Source organism: Lagopus muta, chromosome 4 (assembly GCF_023343835.1).
Source record: "Lagopus muta isolate bLagMut1 chromosome 4, bLagMut1 primary, whole genome shotgun sequence".
In the NCBI taxonomy this organism is placed as follows: Eukaryota; Metazoa; Chordata; class Aves; order Galliformes; family Phasianidae; genus Lagopus; species Lagopus muta.
Genome location: NC_064436.1, coordinates 17,109,496 through 17,131,260, shown reverse-complemented (window position 1 = coordinate 17,131,260; position 21,765 = coordinate 17,109,496). Strand labels below are relative to the sequence as shown.

Below are 21,765 nucleotides of genomic sequence, written 5' to 3'. Positions count from 1 at the left end.
CGGCTCCTTCAAGCCACATCCACTGCTGCACAGTGGGCTCCTCCACGGCTGCACATGGAGATCAACATTGTGTGGCACCCATGGGCTGCAGAAGGATAGCCAGCTCTTCATGAGCTTTTTCTGAGCTGTGGCTGGAATACTTTCTGCCCTTCTTCACTGACATGCCCACAAGGAAGTCTCTGATATTTTCTCACTCTTCTCTCACAGCTACTGTTGCAAAGCAGTTTTTCCCTTAAATCTGCGCTCCCAGAGGCGCACCTAGCATCACTTACAGCTGAGTTCTGCCTAACATCAGATCCCTATTGTGTCTGGCTCTGACCTAACATGGGGCAGCTGCTGGGCTCTGCTCACAGAGGCCATTCTGAGGCCCTACAGCTGCCAAAACCTTGCCCCATAAGCCCAATAAAGTTGGTCCTTCATTTTGTGCAGCCTTTCCAAACTTTAAATAATTTTCCACTTTTTTTTTTTAATAGAGATTACGTATCTTTTTAAACAGCCTTGTGCTTTCATGCCTGATTTTGAATGCACACACACTTAACAAACGTTTCTTTAACACTTTCAAAATTACATGAGAATACTGCCTTTGGCATATCTAGAGATGTAACTTCTATCACCTAGGGCAAAATGTACTTGTGGACTGAAAGTGTGAAATTGAAGTTCTGCCTTCAATTTTGCTTTATTACATAAAATACTTTGAAGAGCTTATTTCGAGATGCATTACAAAAAATATATTTTGTGTAAGTCATTCTGAAGTTAACTAGAAATTTTGGGGGAAGATCTACTAAAACTCCTGGTTCTGAGCTCAAACAACAAAGGATCAACACAATGAACACATGTATGTGCAGCAGTGAAATCAGACCACTCAATCAGCAAGTTGGTAGCTGATATAATACATGATACAAATAATAACATAATAGAAAACCAATTAGATAATTTCTACCCACTGTCCTTTATTAACTGTCACCAAAGTAAACGTCCATTCTCTCTAAAAGATGTTAAAACAAAAAGATGTTAAAACAAAATAGTTACAAACTAAGTAACCTATTTTTTCATAGATTTCTCTAAACTTCCAACAATGTTGGTTCCAGATATTTACTCTCCTTACACCCTTGTAACAACAAATCTATTCAAATATAAAGTTCTAAGTAAAGATTTCACAGTTTTTATAGCTTTCATGCAATTAGATTTTCTATTACTTGCAACTCTAAAAGTAGAAAACACTAAATTGATACTTATTTTCATCTGAAAAGATCTGATTACTAAAAGTTTACTGTAAGAAATTTTTATAGCTCTTAATTATTTGGCCAGGCACTGACAATTTTTTTTCCTCATGACGTTAACATATTTTTCCGGTTTGTCTCTCCATTTACAGTAAGGTTTTGTGGTCTGGGTGATTTTTTTTTATTTTTTTTTTTTAATCCAGTGACAGAGAAAGGTAAAGCAGTTGTATTTGTACATCACATTACATTTCAGATTGCTAGGACATCAGGATACAATCTGAACTGTAAATTCTCTCCTCAAATATACATTCACAATGATAAACATTCTAATCAGGTATACTTAATCTGCTTTTTTACTTCCACCAATGACACGCCAAAGATGTCAAAGAAAACACATTTTAGAAGTTAAGGAATAAACAAATCAAAATCTACACATTTTTATTTCTTTAAGTGACAGAACTCCCTTTTCTTCTCTGAAACATGAATAGTTGTTCTCCTTCCCCACACTGCATGTACATTCACTGCTGAATGTATGCAGAAGCAGTGACCATTATAGCAGTTCAAGTTCACTTTTTAAGGGATCAATACAGTGGTTGATGCTTTTGGAAAAGACACATCCCCTAATACAGTTAAATTTTTATTAACCAGTACAGGTTCAAACCAAATTATAAAGTGACAAAGTTACTTTGCATTCAGTTATTTGTCATTAAAAACAAACTCCCATTCCTATGAATCCATACATCTTTCCAAGGAAGAAAGAAAAAGAAGCAGATGCTGAAAGTAATCTGAGCAGGTTCATAAAAGCTGAAAAATGAAGTGCTTCAATTAACTGTTTTCACTTCCTCCACTTCAGATCAGTATATACAGGTACAGTGCACTGAAAGATAGACCAAGCACAATGATCAAATACGTAACTAGCTTAAGGCAATACAATCATTTCTGCTCCTCAGACTAAATCAGTAAGATTTGTATTTACATTGAGATGTTTCTAGATTTAAGGTATTGAGACGCATCTCATCTCTATGGTAGTAGGTCGCTGTAAAAGTAATACCTCCTATTTATTTCCATAGAAACAGTATCAGACACAAAAAAGCACAATAACACTATTTGATAGAACAAATTCTCAGATGCAAACCACCATGATCAGTTATACATTTTCCCCAGTGATAAGATGCTCTTAAAAATCTGCGTCAGTGGAGGTGACTCACTGTTGATGTCACTACTGCTAAAACACATCACCCATCACCTCACTGTGTTCACACCCAATGTTTGGCCTCCATTTACATTCAGCAAGCACCAACAAATGTCAACAGGTGCCATTTTTTTCCAAATAGAGGTACTCAATGACATACCTTTGCACACTCAGCTGCCATTTTGTCAGACTGCCCCTCTATTACTGTCTGTCACATGGCAGCAAAATGTAATAGTTGTGGGAAGGCTCAAGCTCTACTGTCATACCACCATCTGCCTATGACATCATTGTCCAACATAAAATAGGAGGCATTACTTTTTGGGAAGATTTTAATTTTTTTTGGTATTACAAAGCAATATTTCTTCCTACTACTTATCTCTGTCTAAATAGATGACAGTACAATCCATATTCATAGGAATCATGTACAGTTAAGTCCACTGATTTTGATTATCACTTCAGACAACTGAGTATCTATTAAAGTCTTGCCAGGATCACTAGAAAATGGAAATCGCAGAAAAAATTAACTTTTTTTCTCTGAATTACTATTCTTAATTTCACTCGCTATAGCATGATCTTCAATTTATATAGAAGTTAGACAACTCTTGCAAATCTTTTTATTTCAGATCTTCCTGGAAGAAGATCAGAGTCTGATCTAGAGTGTAGTTCTTGAGAAAATGGAAACAATACTGGGAATTCCAGTTGCAGAGTTTTTCATGGACTTCTCTATAAAAGAATTATAAATCTTAAAATGTCAGCACTGTGAGCTCCCTGGGATCAGATACTTCTTTGTCAGCTTATTCTCAGATAACACAAAAATGAGTAAAAGAGGGACTGCAGACCCACAGACAAATCTGTGAAACCCTCTTTGATTTCAGCTCATTCTCTCAGCCATGCATTTAAATACCCATCAATTTTAAATGGGTTTGGTTAAGTAGCACAAGGGAATAATCCAAGTCTCAAGTTACACTGGAAATGGGAAGCAAAAGAGCAGCAAGCATTAATTTCTAAGGAAATCTCATGAAATGGAAAGAAGTCAGTTTAGCTGTAAAATCTAAAATGTTCTTGTAGGACTGCAACGCAAGTTTTATGTTATAAATGAATAAAAGTTTAGCACGGAGAATAAATGAAGAAAAGAAGCATGGACAGAGAATCCTATGAAACAAGTATAGAAATAATCCATATTTATCCTAGGGTGACAATTTAAAAAGACATGCTTATGATATATCTTTCCTCTCTTGGAAAGACCTCACTGCTTAAATCTAACATTAAAATGACTGTATAGTTTTATTTACAGTAAGCTGAAGACTCTGAGAGTCCATTCAGTGCTTTAATTTTCCAGCAATAAAATTATAGGGCACCAAGTCCAAGGGCTTTTATTTGTTTTCATCGTTAGGGAAAGACATGTATGAAGATTATTTTTCTCTGGCCACTTCAGTGAGCAGATGCTACTTAATGTCAGTTTAGTGGGAAACCATATGAAAAACCTGAAATCTACTCTTTCAAGGTATTCCATTTTCAAATATGTCACTCTGTATTAATAAAACAAGTATGCACTCTGGTAGTTGCTCTCTTAAATCAGGTGGACATTTATAAAATCTTTTCAGTGAACTTTAGTTATGATATGTATACATCAAAGCATTAAAAAAAAAGTGATCAAGCAGCTGACTAGCAAACCATTGCTTTACTCCAAAGATGAAGAAGTCTCTGACCAGGAGGCATTCACCATTCATCAGTACTGAATTTCAAAACCTCAGGAAAGCATGACTACATCTTCTTGGTGGCTCTGCTGATTGATTTTGTGTCAACTTGACAAAATCTCCTAGTAACCCTATGCAGCAAATCCCTTCTTGACATTACTCTATTTCTTTCACTGCACAGTAGTCTCTAGGAATAGACCCATCCAAATAAACACTCTCTGATAGTTGAGGCAGAAAAGGGACACCTCTATGTTCCCAAATAGAGAAAATATATTTCCTTCTGGAATCTCAGGAAATATCGGGAAAACATCCTCACCCAGCACTATCAGACACAGATTTTTTTTAGATAGTAGGCAGTGTTTTCAATGCTTCTTTTCAGATAATTTTACTAAGAAGGAAGCAGCTGAAGCATTCAGCTGAGATGTCAAAGCCAGAAACAACAACAACAACAAAAAAAACCCAATTATGTTTCAATAACTATATACATTAAAAAAAAAAAAAGATCCCTGTTAATACTGAGCTGATAGGTAGAGAGATGATAATCACTCTACAAGAAAACAATGGACAACAGTCTACTGCCATTGTACATGATCAACACTTGGTAACAAAACATTAAAAAAAAAAAAATAGGCTTGAAAGACTTGGTTCTTGCAAAGTATGGAATGAAATTCATTAACGTAAAGGAAGTCCCTGAACAGTAATTTCAGGGAAACAGAAGATATATACTAAATATTTAAAGTGTCTGTTACTTCACTGTTGATTGCCATTGTAGATGAGGTAGTAAGTGAACCTTAGATTATATGATCTGTAATCCCACCTCTTACATCCCTGTCTTTTCTTGAATAAACACTAAGTTGTCTCTAGAAATATTGTTTCTCTTGAAAAACTGTACTAACATATCTTTTTCATCTCTTCCATACTCCTTGTGTTCCAGTCTAGTAACGTGAAATCTTTTACTAACCTTATTCCTTGAAGTGGTTACTCATTTTTGTTTAGGCCAGAAAATCTCAGTCCTCATTTCAGTTTCAATTCTGAAGCACAGCCAATAAAATACCTCCCTGTCCTGGATCCCCATCCAGGATTCCAATTCTCTTCTGAATTTCAAGTTTTCCTTTTTGTGACACCTAGTCTTCTACTCCCACATTTCCTCTGGATCAATTCCTGACACCTTCAGCTTGCATTTCTTAGCCTATCTATCCTTGAGTCTTTACTACTATACACATTGTGGAACACATTTTCTTTAGCACTGCAGTCTCAGTTCTCCTTTAAGTTCCTTTGGAGAGAGAACTCCAGAAGAGTTGCTTTATGCTTTCCTTCATATTCTACCCATATCATCTTTTTTGTATAACCATTTTCATTCATTTTTTTCCATTACCTTCAAGTGTTCCTGACATTATTAAATTAGATATCCATCTCTCCTATGTACCAAACCTCTCATACCATTTGCTGCTGATCTGATGGTTCAGCCAGCTATCTATGAACTCTAGGCAACCTGTAGTTAAAAGTAAACCTTCTCTGTCTACTTCTCTGCTTCCAGGACCTTGTAATAGTCACTTCACAAAGTTTTGGCCTCAATGTTTTCACTGTTTCTTTTCTTCCTGTCTTCATTTAGACCACATGTCAGTATGGGGACACCAAATATTGCCCTCCAAATGAAACTGGAGAGTCAGCAACAACTGAAAAAAAAAAAAAAAAAAAAAAAAAAAAGAATGGTGGTATTTAAGCAACTTCATTTAATACCAACTGCTTTGTGTCCTTATATGTCAGTTGAGCAGGTAGGAGTATCTAGGGAACTTAAGGCTTGTCAACTTGATCCCCAGGAAGGGGATGGACCAAATAATCATAGACAGCATCGATTAAAGCATGGGAGACAAGAAGGTGAGGAAGTCTTCAGCACAGACTACCACACAAAGAGGCAATCGCTACTGATCAGCTCAGTAGCCTTCTATGGTAAGGGCTGATAGATGAACAGACAGCAGAGAATTTGTTTATCTCTAATTAGGCTCTCATAACACCTGTTACCTTGAGAAAAAAGATGAGACAAAAATGAATGCTGAAACAAAATGCTGGACTTATTCTGGGACAACTAACAAGCCTAAATTGGGCTTCCTAAAGGAAGGATTCAGAGTCATTGTGATAAACTGAAGAATATTCTGTAAATCATTGCTTATTGTTAAGAGCCTATTATTTCCATAGCAGAAGTCTTTCTTCTTTGAAGAAACGAAGAACATAGAATCTGAAGGTGAGGTAGTTGTGAAGAAGTACAATGGTATAAACATCATAAACAATCATATCAGTAATAATAACCCAGAATAAAGCCTTTATAGAACTCAAAGATAAAATAGCTGAATACGTAAAATGCAATGCACTACAGCTCTGGATTTAAATTAAATGTAATATCAATTTTCGGGGCTTTTTAAAGAAGAAAAGCTATCAGCTAGAACACTGATAATTGAAGCCTGATATTTTGTTGTCTTAACTACACAAATTAACAGAGATAAGACAAAGAATTACTGCACATGTTGAGGGAGTACGATATATAAGGACATATGGCTTATGTGAATAAGGGTGAAATATATATGGAGTGGGAAACCTATATTTTATTTACATGTACATATGTATGTATGTGTTACTATTTATATTTATAATGATACAGAAGTTTAAACAGAAGTTAAATATACCTCTATCTGTGAAAGTTTAGCTATAAAATAGATACAATACTCTATAAAGGAGCTTAAGAGGGAATAGAAAATCACTCAGCAAAACTAAAATGCTGTGCTGAAGTTCTGTTTTATCTGTCTGCAGAATAAATCTAAACAGATTTAGGACGAGAGAGGACAAAGGGTCACCAGAAGGGTCAGGGACATGAACAATTTGGAACACACCCAGGAGGTATAGCCCTCTCAAAGAAGGCTGAGTGGCTCATAATCTCTATAATGGAAGAAGTATCAGTGGAGATGGGCAATTGGAGATGGGCAATGCTCATGAATCTTAGGGAGTAATGCAGATTGAGACTGACCACAGCTGTTGCAAAGAAGTTAACTTTATCCCAACAAAAAGGGAGTGTGGCTTTTGTTTGAGATAAACAGATGTTATCAACTGAATGGATTAACAAGTTCTGCATTTCTCCCTGAGATCTTTGGAAGAAAAAACTATGAATGTGGCAGAAGAGTGAAAACATGGTTCAGGCCAACAAAGTTTATAAAAGCTAAAAAACTACCAAATGAATTTTAAAGACAGCAGCAGATTTGAGCTGGCTTCAACCCACAGATACCTTCCTGGTGACTGAGGACATCCAGCATCATGATGACAGCAAAGCACAGATATACAGGTGATTTCTACTGTGATCTGATGGAGTCCTTTCAGTATCTAAAGGCAAGCTACAGAAAAGAAGAGGACAGACTCTTTAGAAGGGTCTGTGGCGACAGGACAAGAGGAAATTGTTTCAAACTGAAAGAGGGTAAATGTAGATTGGGTATAAGGAAGAAGTCTTTGACAGTGAGGGTGGTGAAGCATGGGAATAGGAAGCCCAGAGATGCAGTAGATCTGACCTGGCTGTGGATGTCCCTGCTCATTACAGGGGAGTTAAACTAGATGACCTTCAAAGGTCTTTTCCAACTCTGAGGATTCCATGATTTTAAGTATAAATTGCAAATGTTATATTCTGCTTGTATGATGTCTTTAGTACACTGCTGTTTCATTTTTCTAAATCAAAGTCTCACATAACTTAAAATATCTTCATCATATACATTTTATATTGTCCACACATGCAAAATTCTAAAGAATCTGATCAAAGAGCATTGGACTCTGATATTAATTGGCATAATTCACAGAACTATTTTGAAAATGAGCACTAATTACTGCTTTGATAACATTTCAACAATAATGGAATTCCTGGTTTAAGGTTGTAGTCATGAACAAGAGCCTAATAAAGATGACCCACAACAATTAGGAAGAGTAGTGATAAGACCATCCGCAGAGACAAACACTACAATTAAAGGGGAAATAAATTCTTGTGAATAGTAACAAAGGCAGGAGAAAAACTAGCCTGTAATTTTTATTTTTCAATTTTTTAAGGAGAAGGATGGAAATATCGTTTGTGCAGTTGCTCATGGATAGAATATTGAGCTGATCCCAGTGATAGAACAAATATGAAAAATTGAAAGGCTTTAGGAAGGTAAAGAAAGAAAAGCAGGCTTGTGATGACTGCTAGGAGCTTGCAAACAGCACTGGAGAGGTGACATGCCTATTTGGAAAAAACTGAGCATGACTGAAGAGAAGGAGTTGAGAAGGAAGTGAAAAGAAGAAGCAAGTCATCTGGTCTGGGATACTCAGAAGTACCTGTCAAGCAGCCCTGTGTTCTTACCTACACCCCTCAAAGGGGGACAAACCTGTAAGTGTTGAGGCCATATTTGCGTCTAATTAACTTTCATAGTCAAGGGTTCCTGATTCCTAATCCTGGCTAAGAAAGAAATGAAGTGACATCCTGACGTCCCAATGTTAAGTAGATATAAGAGATAGAGATCTGAAAAAGATAAATAATCTGCTTATGATTAAGAAGCAGAAAGTGGAAGTAAAGGTCAATTTTTATAATGGTACGTGATCAGCAGCAGAATCCTGCAGTCTGGATATTTGACTTTGAAATAAGTGATCTGAAAAAGCAGTTGAGCAGCAAGATGATAAAAGTTGCTTGATGATAAAAAGCTATACAGGGCAGCAAGGCTGGGGGGGCAGGCTGACAAATTGCAGAAACACTCCTTAAGAGCATGAAAAACTGGGCAGTGGAACAGCAGCTGAAATTCAGTGTGGATAAACTGAAGATGTCATCAGATTAAAGAAACAAACAACAAAAATTTTTCCCAACTTCACAGATAAAAACTCAGTTGCTTGTGTGACTAATTTCTTCCTGGAGTGAAAACAGGACACCACTGAACAGCAGCCAAAGAGTGCAAACTACATTTAGAGTTCTTGTCAAAGAACTGCGAGATGGAAATTATTTAACTGTAGAAATCCACATTTCACTACTGTGTCCATTTTTGACCTCCCATCTCTAAAGAAACATATTAGAATTGAAGATGATAGTAATAACAGAGAAGCACGGAGCTTTTGTTTTCTTTCTCTCTCTATCATGAGAAAATTATACGGTATATTATTCTAGGTAACTGTGGAACAAATTTTAATATCCTTAGTATTAAAAGATTAAATTATTACTTTATTAGAAAACAAATGCCTATAACTTATCTCAACTTCCCAGTTTTCTGTAATGCTAAATGAAGGAATGGCACTGTTTTTCACACTGGTACAGTACTGCTTACTCTCTGGTGGGTCTCAGCTCTTCAACTTATGTATGCAAGTAAATGACAATCTTCCACTTTCTTTCTACAGCAGGCTGTAGTTCAAATTCTTTGTTTTAAAGACATCTCAGATGGAGAATTAACATCATTTAAGTACAAGACTAGTTACCCACTCAGTGGCACGCATCTCAGTGGCATACTGCATCACATACTGCCTTGCACTAGATTAAAAACAACAACAAAATAATCAAGAAAAACACATCACACACAAAACCAAAGGAACACAAAGAGGAGGAAGGGCTCTGATCTAGCTGCAGATGTCTCTACTCATTGAAGGGCAGTAGGATTAGATGACCTTTAAAGGTCCCTTCCAACTATTTTATTGGACTCCAGCAAAGACAAAATACACTACACAAATTTGCTCCATCACAGGTAACTCCGATATTCTACGTAAGCAGTGAGTAAATTGAATATCTGCCTTCTGTAGGACTTCTGCATTTTTTTTTTCCTCACAAAGGACCTGAATAAAAATAGTCTCAGAGCTGTGGGGGTTTGTTGGTTCTAATGGCACGAAGATTTCTTGAAAGGCTTGAATAGTTGACGAAAAGACAGTCTGTTATAACAAACAGTTGTGTAGTAAGGATTCCACCAGAATGAGGTAAAAATACATCTAAACTATAGGAATCGACAGCTGAATTGAGACGTTTCCCCTTGTAGGGCAAAACAACGATGTAAGTGAAGTTCTTACCTTACGGTGAGATTGAGATTCCCTTCAAATGAGCTTGCAAGTGAGTAATAACCAAAGCAAAATTATTTCAAAAGACTGGTATGAACTCTGTAAGTGTTAAAATCTTGAAATGAAAGAAAGCCCAAGATATCTCTTTGTATGTCTCTTCTGCATTGAAAGTAAAGCCTCCTATTTATTTCCGTGGAAATGACAGCAAAGAGCACAACAACACTATTTGATAGAGCCATTCCATAACGGCAAAACATTGGTTTTCAACATATTCGCTACCTCTAGCTGAGCATTTTCACTAGTGATGAAAAAGAGCCTGCATGCCTGCATGCCTGCCAGACTGCCCATCTGCTGCCATCTGCCAAATGACCACAAAGCATAATGGAATATCGGTGGGAAGGTTCAACCTCTACTGCCACACCACCTACATCTGCCTCTGGCATCATTGGCCAACATAATGAAATAAATTACTTTGAGAGCAGCCACTGTAATATACCAGTCTATGTAGCAATGGTCAAGGAAGTTCTCTTCTAATCTGTAAAAGAATGTGGATAGCAACTCTACTGTAGCACAGAGAAAAATTCTTACTATTGCATTTTGTGACTAGATTGTTGCCAGAGACTACAAATTTATATGTGTCTCAAACAAAATTGCTCCCAATGACTTCTCTCCCTTGGTACTGTATCAAGGTGGTTGCTTGTTGAACATATTGGACTACCATTTGAATAAACAATAGCTCTATATTTATTCTAATAAGTCAGAACACTTGAGAACTCTGAACGTATAACTGAAGGATTATACACGCCTGCAAGAGAATTCTACATATCAAAAGCCTGCTGCAACCTCACAGTATGTAATTCTACCTGTCAAATCAGAATCTACATTTCCACCAAGACTTTTCAAATTCTTTAATACGTCTGCTACAGAAATTGCAATATACATGGCTTCTACAGGATTTGCTTCCCTTTGAGGATTTTTTCGACTATGTTACTTAGAACAGCAAGCATCAGGCACACAGACGATTCTCTTTTAAGGCTACAACACATGGAATTCAATGAGATTTGTAGAAACAGGTCTTTACACATGAGGAGGATCACACCTATTCCTCAAAAGTGTTTTGATAACATATACTAATATAATATATTTAAATAAAGTAATAATAGAGTTGTTTATATATGCATCAAATAATAGTCTATATTAAATTACCTCAGTTAATGTCTTTCTCAGAACTTTGTTTCTGACAAGCTCTTCTATTTTGCACACTGTAGATGGGAGAAAACTTTTTCCTAGTGTTCTGTCTGTGATAATAATACTTAAATGACATGAAAGAGCACCATGTATTTGAATATTAGTTTCCTATCTTCTTTGCTTGCTTATTCGTAATTCTCCATTTGATCTATATGGATACATAACATGGCTCACTATTTTTCTGATTGTATTCCAATCTTGTCAACAATCATTGCTGCACCTTTTCTCTTCATCTTTCTAAATATGCACTTTCCTGAAAAGTTTTAAATTGTAACTATATCTTAACTGCAAATTCAGGGGTTGTATAAGAAATTTCTCTTTCACATTGTGTTATTACAATGAGCTTTTGTCTTGTTGAAGGAGATTCACTCTTTTGGCCCTTAATATTGCACAATCTACAGATACTTCATAACCATGAACATGGGAATCATCACATGGGAAGATGAATGAAATGTGCAAATACTATAAATATGAAACTGTGCAATACTATAAATATAATTTGAAAAAAGCAGGTGTCCCATTACACTCACACACTAGATATGGACTGTTAACCATTTCTTGTCATATAGATACTTCCTTGAACCATACTTAAGAAAACAGCATAGAAATAGCATTATTTGTGTTTTGGGAAAAGAGATTTTATGGCACATTCCAATTAAATGTGTAGTCATTGGAGCATTCATTTGACAGATTATAATCTACTATTCATTATAAGTTTAGTTGTTTCAGAGCTATAATTGCAGAAAAGGTTTTAAAGTATTTTCTTTTGTTCTGAAATGGAAAAGCAATATTTCACTAGTTTCTGTGTAACTTAGCTGAAAAGAGCTGATCAAGAGTTATCTGGCCAAACTGAAACAATTCAGAAAGTTTTCAGTTCTGATTAGAAGGAATTAAAATGAAATCTTAATTATACTGATTGTCACAGCTCTCACCAGCTCACTCTTCAGTTAAGATAGCTAAAAAGCTTTTTGATTGCTCATGTACCTTCTATATTCTCTAACATATACAGGCAGCTAATTTGCTGCTGCACAGTTCTCTGCAAAACTTCAACAAACATGTTTTTCCAAAGCCAAAGATTTGTGTGTGCATATGTATACACACACACATACACACTTGTCATATCTTTTAAGATTGGAGGAGGTGGGAGAAGAAAGAGGGAAACATGCCTAAAGTCACCGGGAGTGGCAGGGAAGTCTCCAAAACCCTGAAGTGGGATATTCTATCTCAATAATTGTTTTGAACTATAACGATGTAGGTCTTGCATTTCATTCAGATATTGTTCAATTAGAAAGAAGGTTGTTTTCCTTCAACTTTAAGCATCAAGATAGTTCTGCAAGCTACAGTCTACAACTTTGAAGTGGAAATGAAACTTTGAAATTTGTTTCTAAAACAATGCCTGCAATGAATTATCCCTTTTTAACTTGACTAATTAGCTTTCACTTCCCCTGAGTCCTTCTCTAGTCATTTCTTTTAACTTCAATGTCACCCTTACAGGATGATACAATTGATCCACATACAAATCCATTATCACAAGTAGGCTCATGTTTCAGTCATTATGACAAAGAAAGAGAGGAAGTAAACCACTAACAGCACTGTTAGTTTGACAGGCGTAATAAATGAAAAGAGTCTTAAAAATAAATAATGTATATATGCGAGCAGATAGCAATCCTAGAATTATTTTAGGTCCATGGCACCATATCTTTAGATGAACATACACTGATTTTACTTTTAAGGACACACATTTGGATCATATACACATTTATTATACATGGCACTGAAAGTGACATAAATATTCTTTTACACTTCAGTTAGAACAGTGTTCATGTTGCTCTAGCCTATTTTCTATAATTAACTTTCAAAAAGGTCAGTAATTTCTTTCTTATATATTCATACTGTTTTCTTACCTATACAGAGCCTTTTCTACAAAGAATACTACTAATTTACATTTAGGGTTCTCTCTCACAAGTATACATTTTCCTGAGAGCAAGTGACTTAACAGTCCGGAAACCAACTTATGTTTTTTGTAGCCAATTCATTTAGTTGTTGCAAGGAATTATTCTTTTGTTTTGTCAGTTTAACTTATTTTCTCAACTTAAATGGGCTAAGAAGAGACTTCGGTTTAGAGCAATTCATCTCTTCTAATACAAAAATGGAAAAAAAATCCACAATAATGATAATTTCAGTCATTAAGTTAGTAGAAACTAGTAAATTACTCATTTCATCTTTTGTACTCCAACTAGCCACTTTTGAAATCTGTTATTGACTTACAGGATTTATAATTTTAATCATGTACTATTATTTCTGGCTTTTTGAGAGAATGACTTAACTTCACATCAGAGGCTTAAGCAACTTTTTGAATGCAAACTGCCCCATGAATCTGAAAAAAGGAGGATGCTTCAGGCTTTCTAACTCCACATGTGCCTAATAGAGAAGGAGACAAAGTCATTTCTTCTCATGCATGCAAAGACATTCCTCCCTCTTTTGAAATTTTAGGAACAATCTCTCTAGAAAAAAAAAAACTGTTCTCAGTAAAATTAGTGAAAAGCAAATGAACATAACACATGAACATGAAATAAAGTTGGCATCCAAAAATGACTTTTTTTCTCCTTTGCAGCTTTCTCTCAGAATTTAGAGCAATGCCTCCCTTCAGCTGAAGATCCTAACATTTAATCTATCACTGTGAGACTATTTCACCTGTACTGAGCCTACACTGGTCACTTCTTGCTGTTAAAGATGCTAAACTAAGACTGCTGTGTTGTGACAGTGTTTGGGTTCAAACATGTTTAAGTCGTACATCAGGTGCAGTTGTTCCCTAGATTGGAAAGGAATTCATGTCTGGTGTCGAACACTAAGGAGCAAAAGAGTTTGAGTTTCCAAAATGAAACTGGATGCCTTTCTTGGAAGCACATATGATTCAATAATAATAAAAAAGACTGTTAAGCAATTGCAATACAGAAGCTAACTCCTAACTGTAGCTTTTTGCCTCTAGATTTGCCAGAATGTTATTCTGTCGGCAGTGTATTCAGGTACAGTTTTTCCCTGCTTGCTTAGACTTCCACTCACTCATGCAGCCTGTTCCCATTAAGCCTCCCCTGCTGTGCTGGTCCAGAAGGTTGCACAGCTCAGGTCTGTGAGATGAAGCCCTGTTTTTCATGTGAGCTGCTGTTCCTCAAGTGAGGAAACCTTAAGGAGTTCTATTAGTATAAAAAAATATTGTCAGGAAATCAGATAATGGGAGAAATAAGAGAAGTCTGGCAAAATAACTATGTGCTAATAGGAGGTGAAAATATAGAAACAGAGCACAGAGACCAATGTTTTAGCAAAAATAATCAGGCGTATAGTAAGGAAGATGGTATGCGAACATGTGGGAGTAAACATGAAAACCAATAAACTGCGTGGGTTTGTTGAAAAAGTCTCTTGTAGATCACGCTGAAAGAATCTAATATCTGACTTGTGCATATGTTTGTTTCAGATTTCACTCTAGAAGAGGAGCAGCACATACTGAAACTGAATCGAGTTCAGCTTGGAATGTGAAAGCATTAGAGGGTTACAATGTAGTGCCACAAAATAGTGACCTTTGGGCATCCACAGGGATTTAAATGCAATGCACTGTAGTACGCTCCAACTATTGCAATAGCCCTGCATGTGTTTCAGAGATCAATACACTATTAAGGGGATACAGAGAAGCAGTAACTAATTTTTTATTTTTTGCATATGTAAATACGCAAAATATCCCCATGAAACCCATATTTACCGCATGCACTACCTTCCCTTCGCTGCACAATAATTACCAAATGCGGAAAAAATCCAGAAGATTTGGCATGGCTCAGTAGAAACGTCACAAATCTATATTGTTTTAAATTTAGATAGTTTTTAGTTCCAAACTTCTACACGCTGCCATATACAGAAATGACTTTAGTCACCAGGGAAATATAATTGCTTACACTGCACACAGATCACATACATTGTGACAGTGATAAAGAATAGCACATTCAACAGAAACAAAGGCATCTGAAGCTGTTAAAATCTAAACAACATATAAAAACCTCCAACTACAGTGTTTTCGTGGCAAATTCTTCATTCTTTTAATTTTTAGAAGTGAATATTTCAAGATATTATCTCAGTAGAACGTCAGTATCACAAAGCTGTATGTTACTTGGGGAATTTTATATCATTGCATGTAAACAGAAAAATAAACCTTTAGCAGCGGATTTGTTTCATAATTATCTATAAAAGCATTAAATCAAACTATGCTGATCCACTTGGTTCTGTCATAGGTGGAACAGGAAATTAGAGTACACAATACAATTCCAACCAGAAGTAGTAAAATGAGTCACAAAACATATTCAACTAGATCAAGACAAATAGAGTTCAACTAAATATAATTGGAATACTACTGCAAAGTGTTTGTATACTGTTACAGCAACAAAAAAGATCTGTTTTTAGAAAAAAAGGAAGTTATGTACTTACAAAGAAGCCTTCAGAGCAATTGGTTCAAGTAGTTTTTGTTTGTATAGAATGGTCTCATACACCATTTTGTATTCTTTCTGCTTTCTGGAAAAGGATGGATACAAATTTTTTCAAGACTGCCACTGAGTGCTATGCAGCATAAATGAAATTACATCTTCACCCTACAGATCAAAATGTAAAGTTCACAATAAAAATACGGATTGAAGAACAATAAAGGACTGTAAAAACATCTCTTCATCTTCAAGACAAAAAAGAAAAAGAAAGCACATGAAAGAAGTTTACGAGACTACCACTGATGTTCATTATTTCAATGTTATTTCCCCCCCCCATTGAAAGGAACACTTTATATAGTATATTTATGAACCAATATACATTGCTTTCTTGTCTCAGCTGTTTCAAAAGGAATAATCTGTGCAGTAAGCAAAGAGGAACCCAAATGAGGTTTCTTAATTCCATTTCAAATGTATGGTGAAGGTCTTACTGACTGAAAAGTACTGTAATCTTCAAGTATAGCTCCACAACACTGTAATGAGTTTCACAGTTACTATAGAGTTCTCCTGCACAGTCTCATCGAGAAGTGGGATGCTTAATTACGTTAGAGAAAGAATATACTGTAATAAAACACATATCATGATTCAGCTTGAGCATTCCTTCCTGATATAACATTCATCACTTCCTGATTTAACTCTAGTTTGTAGCTGCACCACACTGAAAGGGTAGCAGCATTTTGTTCTGTTCCAGAAAGTGGATTTGACAAAGATTAGATGTCAGAGCCAATGGAGCAAACTGAAGCCATAAGAACAACTATGGAACACAGCTGTAGAAAACCCAGACATCTTTATAAGAATTTTTCACATTGACTGCCTATTTTAAAATTAAAATAAAAATAAACAGTGTACTAAAAGTATTTGTTTGTACAAACAAGTAAATACACCTCCTACTTAATATTAACAGAAAACATGGGAAGGAATGGAGCCAAGTCTTAAATTCTACTTATTTATAATTCAATAAAACCAGTGTAGAATAAAATTCAATCAAATGCTCTCTGCCTAAAATATGATTGGGAAACAAGAAAACACAAAATTCAGTTACTCATATGAGAAAAAAGATTCAGGCATTGAAATAACATTTTCAATTTGTCCTTCCTGAAGGAAAATAATATAGAATTATTCTTAATCCTGTAGATAAATTCCAAAAATATGCAGAGAACTGCAATGACTATCTCCACAAGAGAGTAAGTGGCTTTGAAATGGAAGAATGAAGGGAATATTAGTCTCAGCTGATTGGTGTTTCTTTCAATTTTTTTTTTAAAACTATTATTGACATATGTTCACAAGAATTAACAACCTCCTGAAGAGGGACTGTCAATAACATTAAGGTTCTGTAAATTATTAGGTTAATTCTGCTTGTGGGTCAGTGTCTGTACTGTGCTTGTTTGAGATTGCCTGTGTTATTTACTTACAATCTGGATACATCACTTCCTAGATTGAAGGTGGGTGGAAGTCACAAAAGAAAAAAAAATTAAATAAGAAAAATAAATTAAGCCAACTCCCTGTGTTAATAGAAATACCTGTTGATACAGAATTACTAACTGCTAAAGACGACATTCCTTAATCTTAACAGTAAAATAAATAATAATTAGGCTTATGGCTATCCTACTGACACCTACAATTCCTTGTTAGCCCCTATCAGTTATTCTACAGACACCAAAGATGACAAAATGATAGAGAAGGATCCTAGCAAAGCAAATATAAGAAATTTCTTATACAGGAAAGCAATTATAGTAATATTTCCCAATTATCCTGAATTCTGTGATAGAGAAAAATTTTTGACAGATGCTATTATCTCCTCCTTATTCTTTTCAGTGGTAAATGATCTCTTTGATCATAATACATAAGAGAGTATCTTACCTGTCCAACAACTCTTTTAATTGCAACTAGAATATCACCTACTAGATTGGAAAACAAACCAAGAGTTGTCCCAAAGCAGAGTAATACATTTGAAAAAGATGTGCTCTGAATACATATTTTTTCCGCAACATAAAATGGTAAAATGAATGAGAAACAAATAAATACTTCGAGGAAGTGAACAGCTTTTTTTTCTTTTCTTTAACTACAAGCGTGCAAGAAAGCTCTGTGACTATCTGACCTTCCTTAAACACTCGCTAACATGCTAGAAATAATGGGCATGCATTTCTTTTCTCAAAGTAGGAGAAGAACATGAGATATTTGATAAAAACAAATTATCAGTTGCAAATGTGCAGCACATAGCACAACTTCCAATCTGTCAAAGCTCAGATGAGTCAAGACACACCAGTCCAAGGACAGAAGCACTGAAGACTAAGACTGCTCTTAAAAAATCATAATCCTGTCTTTCTCTACCACTATAACTTAAAGTATTTACTTTACAAAGCCCAAGAGCTAACAAAACTGTTTTATGATCTTCACACACAAAAAGACTTTTTAAGTGGGTAGGTATCTCTGAGTTGATAACTTATGTAAAGGACATCCAGCTTCATAAAATTTGGCTTCAGCAACTGTTTCTAAAAACAAAACTCCTGTACCTCTGAGCTTCCACAACTTTCATAAGTCAAGCAACTAGGGGACAAATTACCCCACAGTATGTCTTATTTAATCTGACCTTTTGCATGATTGAGCTTTTTCTACCTGCATTTGGTCTCTTTCTAAAATCTTTGAGTGACCTTTATTTTTTCTGAACTAGATTTTCTTTTCTGGCATCTGTTAAACATTTTATGAAACTACATGAAACAGTGTAGTGATAAGTGCAGAAAGGCAGGTGATGGAAATTTAAATTAACAGCATGAATATAACCCTTGACATTTGACAAAAGATCCATCTACCTTACCTAACTAAGTAAATAACCATCTCTAGACATGATTGGTAAACCCAAATAAAAGCTTAAATGAAAATCATTGATTCACATAATTATAGATTTAGGATATGCTGACAAAAAAAAAGGGGGGGGGGAATTAAAACAGGAGTATGATTGATGCATTGCATCAAAATGTATTCCTTTGAACACAGAAGTGGCTCAGAAACAGACCTAGAAGAAAGTTAAAAATGAGTACAGTTCATTATACTAAAAATTTAGAGATTGATTTTTGACTTTCTATTTTATACGGACATATCTGTGAAATTTGTTTAATTAGATAGGATGCAGGTTTAAGAGATTATATTAACAATATACTATATGCCAGAAACACTTGCTTATTCAAAATCTTTACCTAAGCAGCAAAAGGAGACAACTGCATAAAGTACAATTAACAAATGCACAGTTAGAAGAATGCCCAGGATGGCGTTTTAATGGTTTATAGTTGGAAAGATTATTGTGGTGGAGACAATCAAAAAATGAAATGCTCACCCGTATCCCAGGCTCACACTAGAAAATGGAGTCTAACAGAGGTGCAGCCAGGCTCCACCGCTTCTGGTCACACAGCTGAATTGCCTTCACCTGTGCTCCATGGCTGACTCAATCCTTGCCTCAGGTGATCAATCAGAGGTTCAGGCCATGACTCAACAGTTCCCATACCCATAAAAACATAAATATCTTCAAGTGAACAGAGAGAATGTCCTGATGATTTTACTACCCTATAATCCTTCTCTCTTAACCTCACAGATCAAGTATGAAGCAACGCTGCACAAGTGATAGCAGGTTAAATGCATAAGCAAACAGCAATTTGTTATGATTACAATTCTAGGGCAGAAGAAATAAGATTTTTTCAGATTGTATTTTACAAGAAAGACCAACTTGCCTGTATGCTCTTCAAAGACAGAATAAACAAATAGAATCTGCTACCTGGTATTTGTAGATAAGAAAAAGCATTTCATTCACTGGGAAAACACTGAATATCTGATTCAATATAGACAAAGGTTGCATTTAGTTCTTGAGAAATGGTATAATCAGTCTTCATCACAGTATTTGTCAAATAAACTTAAGAATTTGCATTATAGATCTTTAGAAGTTTCTGCTTCTCTCCAGTATTCCTAAAATCTTTCTTGAGAGCTTCAATTTGCAAGTTATGAACAGCACGGATGTCAGAATTACACCGTTAACATACCTACTGAAATCAGAATGGAGTACAGTAGGCCATGTAAAGCATTTTAAAGAAACTTTCCCAGAACCATAAATGGAAATGCTGTGAGAGATTCCTACTTAGTAACATAAAGATTTGTTTCTCTACCAGTTTCTTGAACTCATTATGTCATCTGACTAAACCCCCAAGTACCTAGAAACTGAGGAGGGACAAATTAAGGAGGGTGAAAGCCATCCCCCCTGCTTCACTGGTCAGGAGATTTTGCTCTCCTCTTCAAATGAATGATTCCAATATAAGTGTTACTAACACTAGGAAGGCACACTTGCCTTCCTTTATACTTCTTGTGAGAGATGAAGGATTAGGCTTTCTAGCTAGTTATACATAACTGTATATCTGTGAGGCAAAGATTTCTACATATGATATTCATCCTGTACCCTCAAATGTTGTTAAATATGTAAGTATTCTGCTAAAGGTTATCTGGGAAGCACAGAATAGCACAGAATAATATTTTCTGACAGGAATGTAGTTACAGGGACAGAAAAAGTTTTTAAGATCATTAATACTTATAAAATATTTCTATACCACTTGCTTCCATCTTCCCTGTTTTGTTTTTTTTTTTAAATAAGCTCTTAGTTACACACATTCTATTCAATGAAAATTCTCTGGAAAGCACAAATTTATTCTATAGGCACAGTTATTCCAAGATGGAAAACTCCATTTCATCTTCCTCTGAAAACACACAAGAAATGAAGCAGAGTAAGAAACACCTATTAAAAAATCATTTGAAGTGAGAAAAGCAGCAGCAGATCTACTAGCTTTGTTAGCTAGATGAATACTAACATCATCTAAAGAAATTAAGAATCCCATAAAAAAGACTTAAAGCCTCAAGGAAAACAATTACCTGCATTATAGTAAATGGAAATTCCGTCAGTCAGTGGCTTGCATTTGGCAGATACAATAAGAGGCAATTTTGGTAACATGCAATTCATTACCATAAGCACACAAGAGAAAACCTTAATCCTCAACCTGATATAATGGAAATTACAGAAGAGATTTATAGCAATCTCAGATTTATAGCAGTCCCAGATGGTTAGTCAAGGACTGTGAGAGAGAATAATCTAAGCATTGCATAATCTGCCTTTATAGAGATAGATTTAGGCCCACTCTAGTATAATGAATGGGGACACGCAGTAGTTGACATAATGCCTGAGTACTTCACAAGCTGCTGGATGTTACTAAGCAGTGCCAATTAGTTCATCTTCTAGATCATTTTAGCTTTTTAGCATAAGGGACTGTATAATTAATGAATATACAGGTGTTAGAAATATACAAGAGAGTTTGGCTAAGCAGGTTACTACACCAAAAGAATAGGCAGAGAGCTTACTCTTGTCTGGGGCTTGCTGGAAAACTCCAACAGGAGGAATCTCCAGAAAGAGATCTTTCCCTACTGCTAATCAGCTCTGAAATGGCTCTAGGAGAGGTGGAGCCAGGCTCCACCCCTTCTAGCAGCACAGTTGGATTGCCTTCACCTGTGCTCCTGGGGCTGACTCATTGCTCCCCTCAGGTGGTCAATCAGGGGTTCAGGCTGTGATTCAGCAGTTCCCATTCAAGAACAAAATACAATGGCACCCATGTCTGATATTCGGAAGATAATTGGCTAGAGGTTGGGGTCCTTATGTTGTGTGCAGGGAAACTAGCAGCGAGAGAAAGCAAAAAAAAACTTTGCCAAGATTATACAGCTACCTGGGAGCTGGGAGCAGAAGCCAAGTATGATTAAATCCATTGGATCAAGTTGTCTTAGGACACTTTTCAGTCAATATATATGCTTAAAGAACCCAATTTCATAAATGCAGG

The 21,765-nt window shown here is 35.7% G+C and overlaps 1 long non-coding RNA gene across 3 annotated transcripts in view; it reads right to left on the bottom strand.

The window, feature by feature from the left end:
* Window positions 1-951: 951 nt before the first annotated feature.
* LOC125691932 (uncharacterized) overlaps window positions 952-21,765 on the bottom strand; it is a 46,972-nt gene continuing 26,158 nt past the window's right edge. Inside the window, exons 1-4 of one of the 3 annotated variants that reach the window (XR_007376353.1) lie at window positions 21,296-21,358; window positions 20,813-20,937; window positions 15,858-16,018; window positions 13,046-13,891 (exon numbers count right to left, since the gene is read on the bottom strand). This is a non-coding gene — a long non-coding RNA (uncharacterized LOC125691932). Of the gene's footprint in view, window positions 2,098-13,045; window positions 13,892-15,857; window positions 16,019-20,812; window positions 20,938-21,295; window positions 21,370-21,765 lie in introns of those variants that run through there. The other 2 variants (XR_007376354.1, XR_007376352.1) reach the window with 2 other exon arrangements.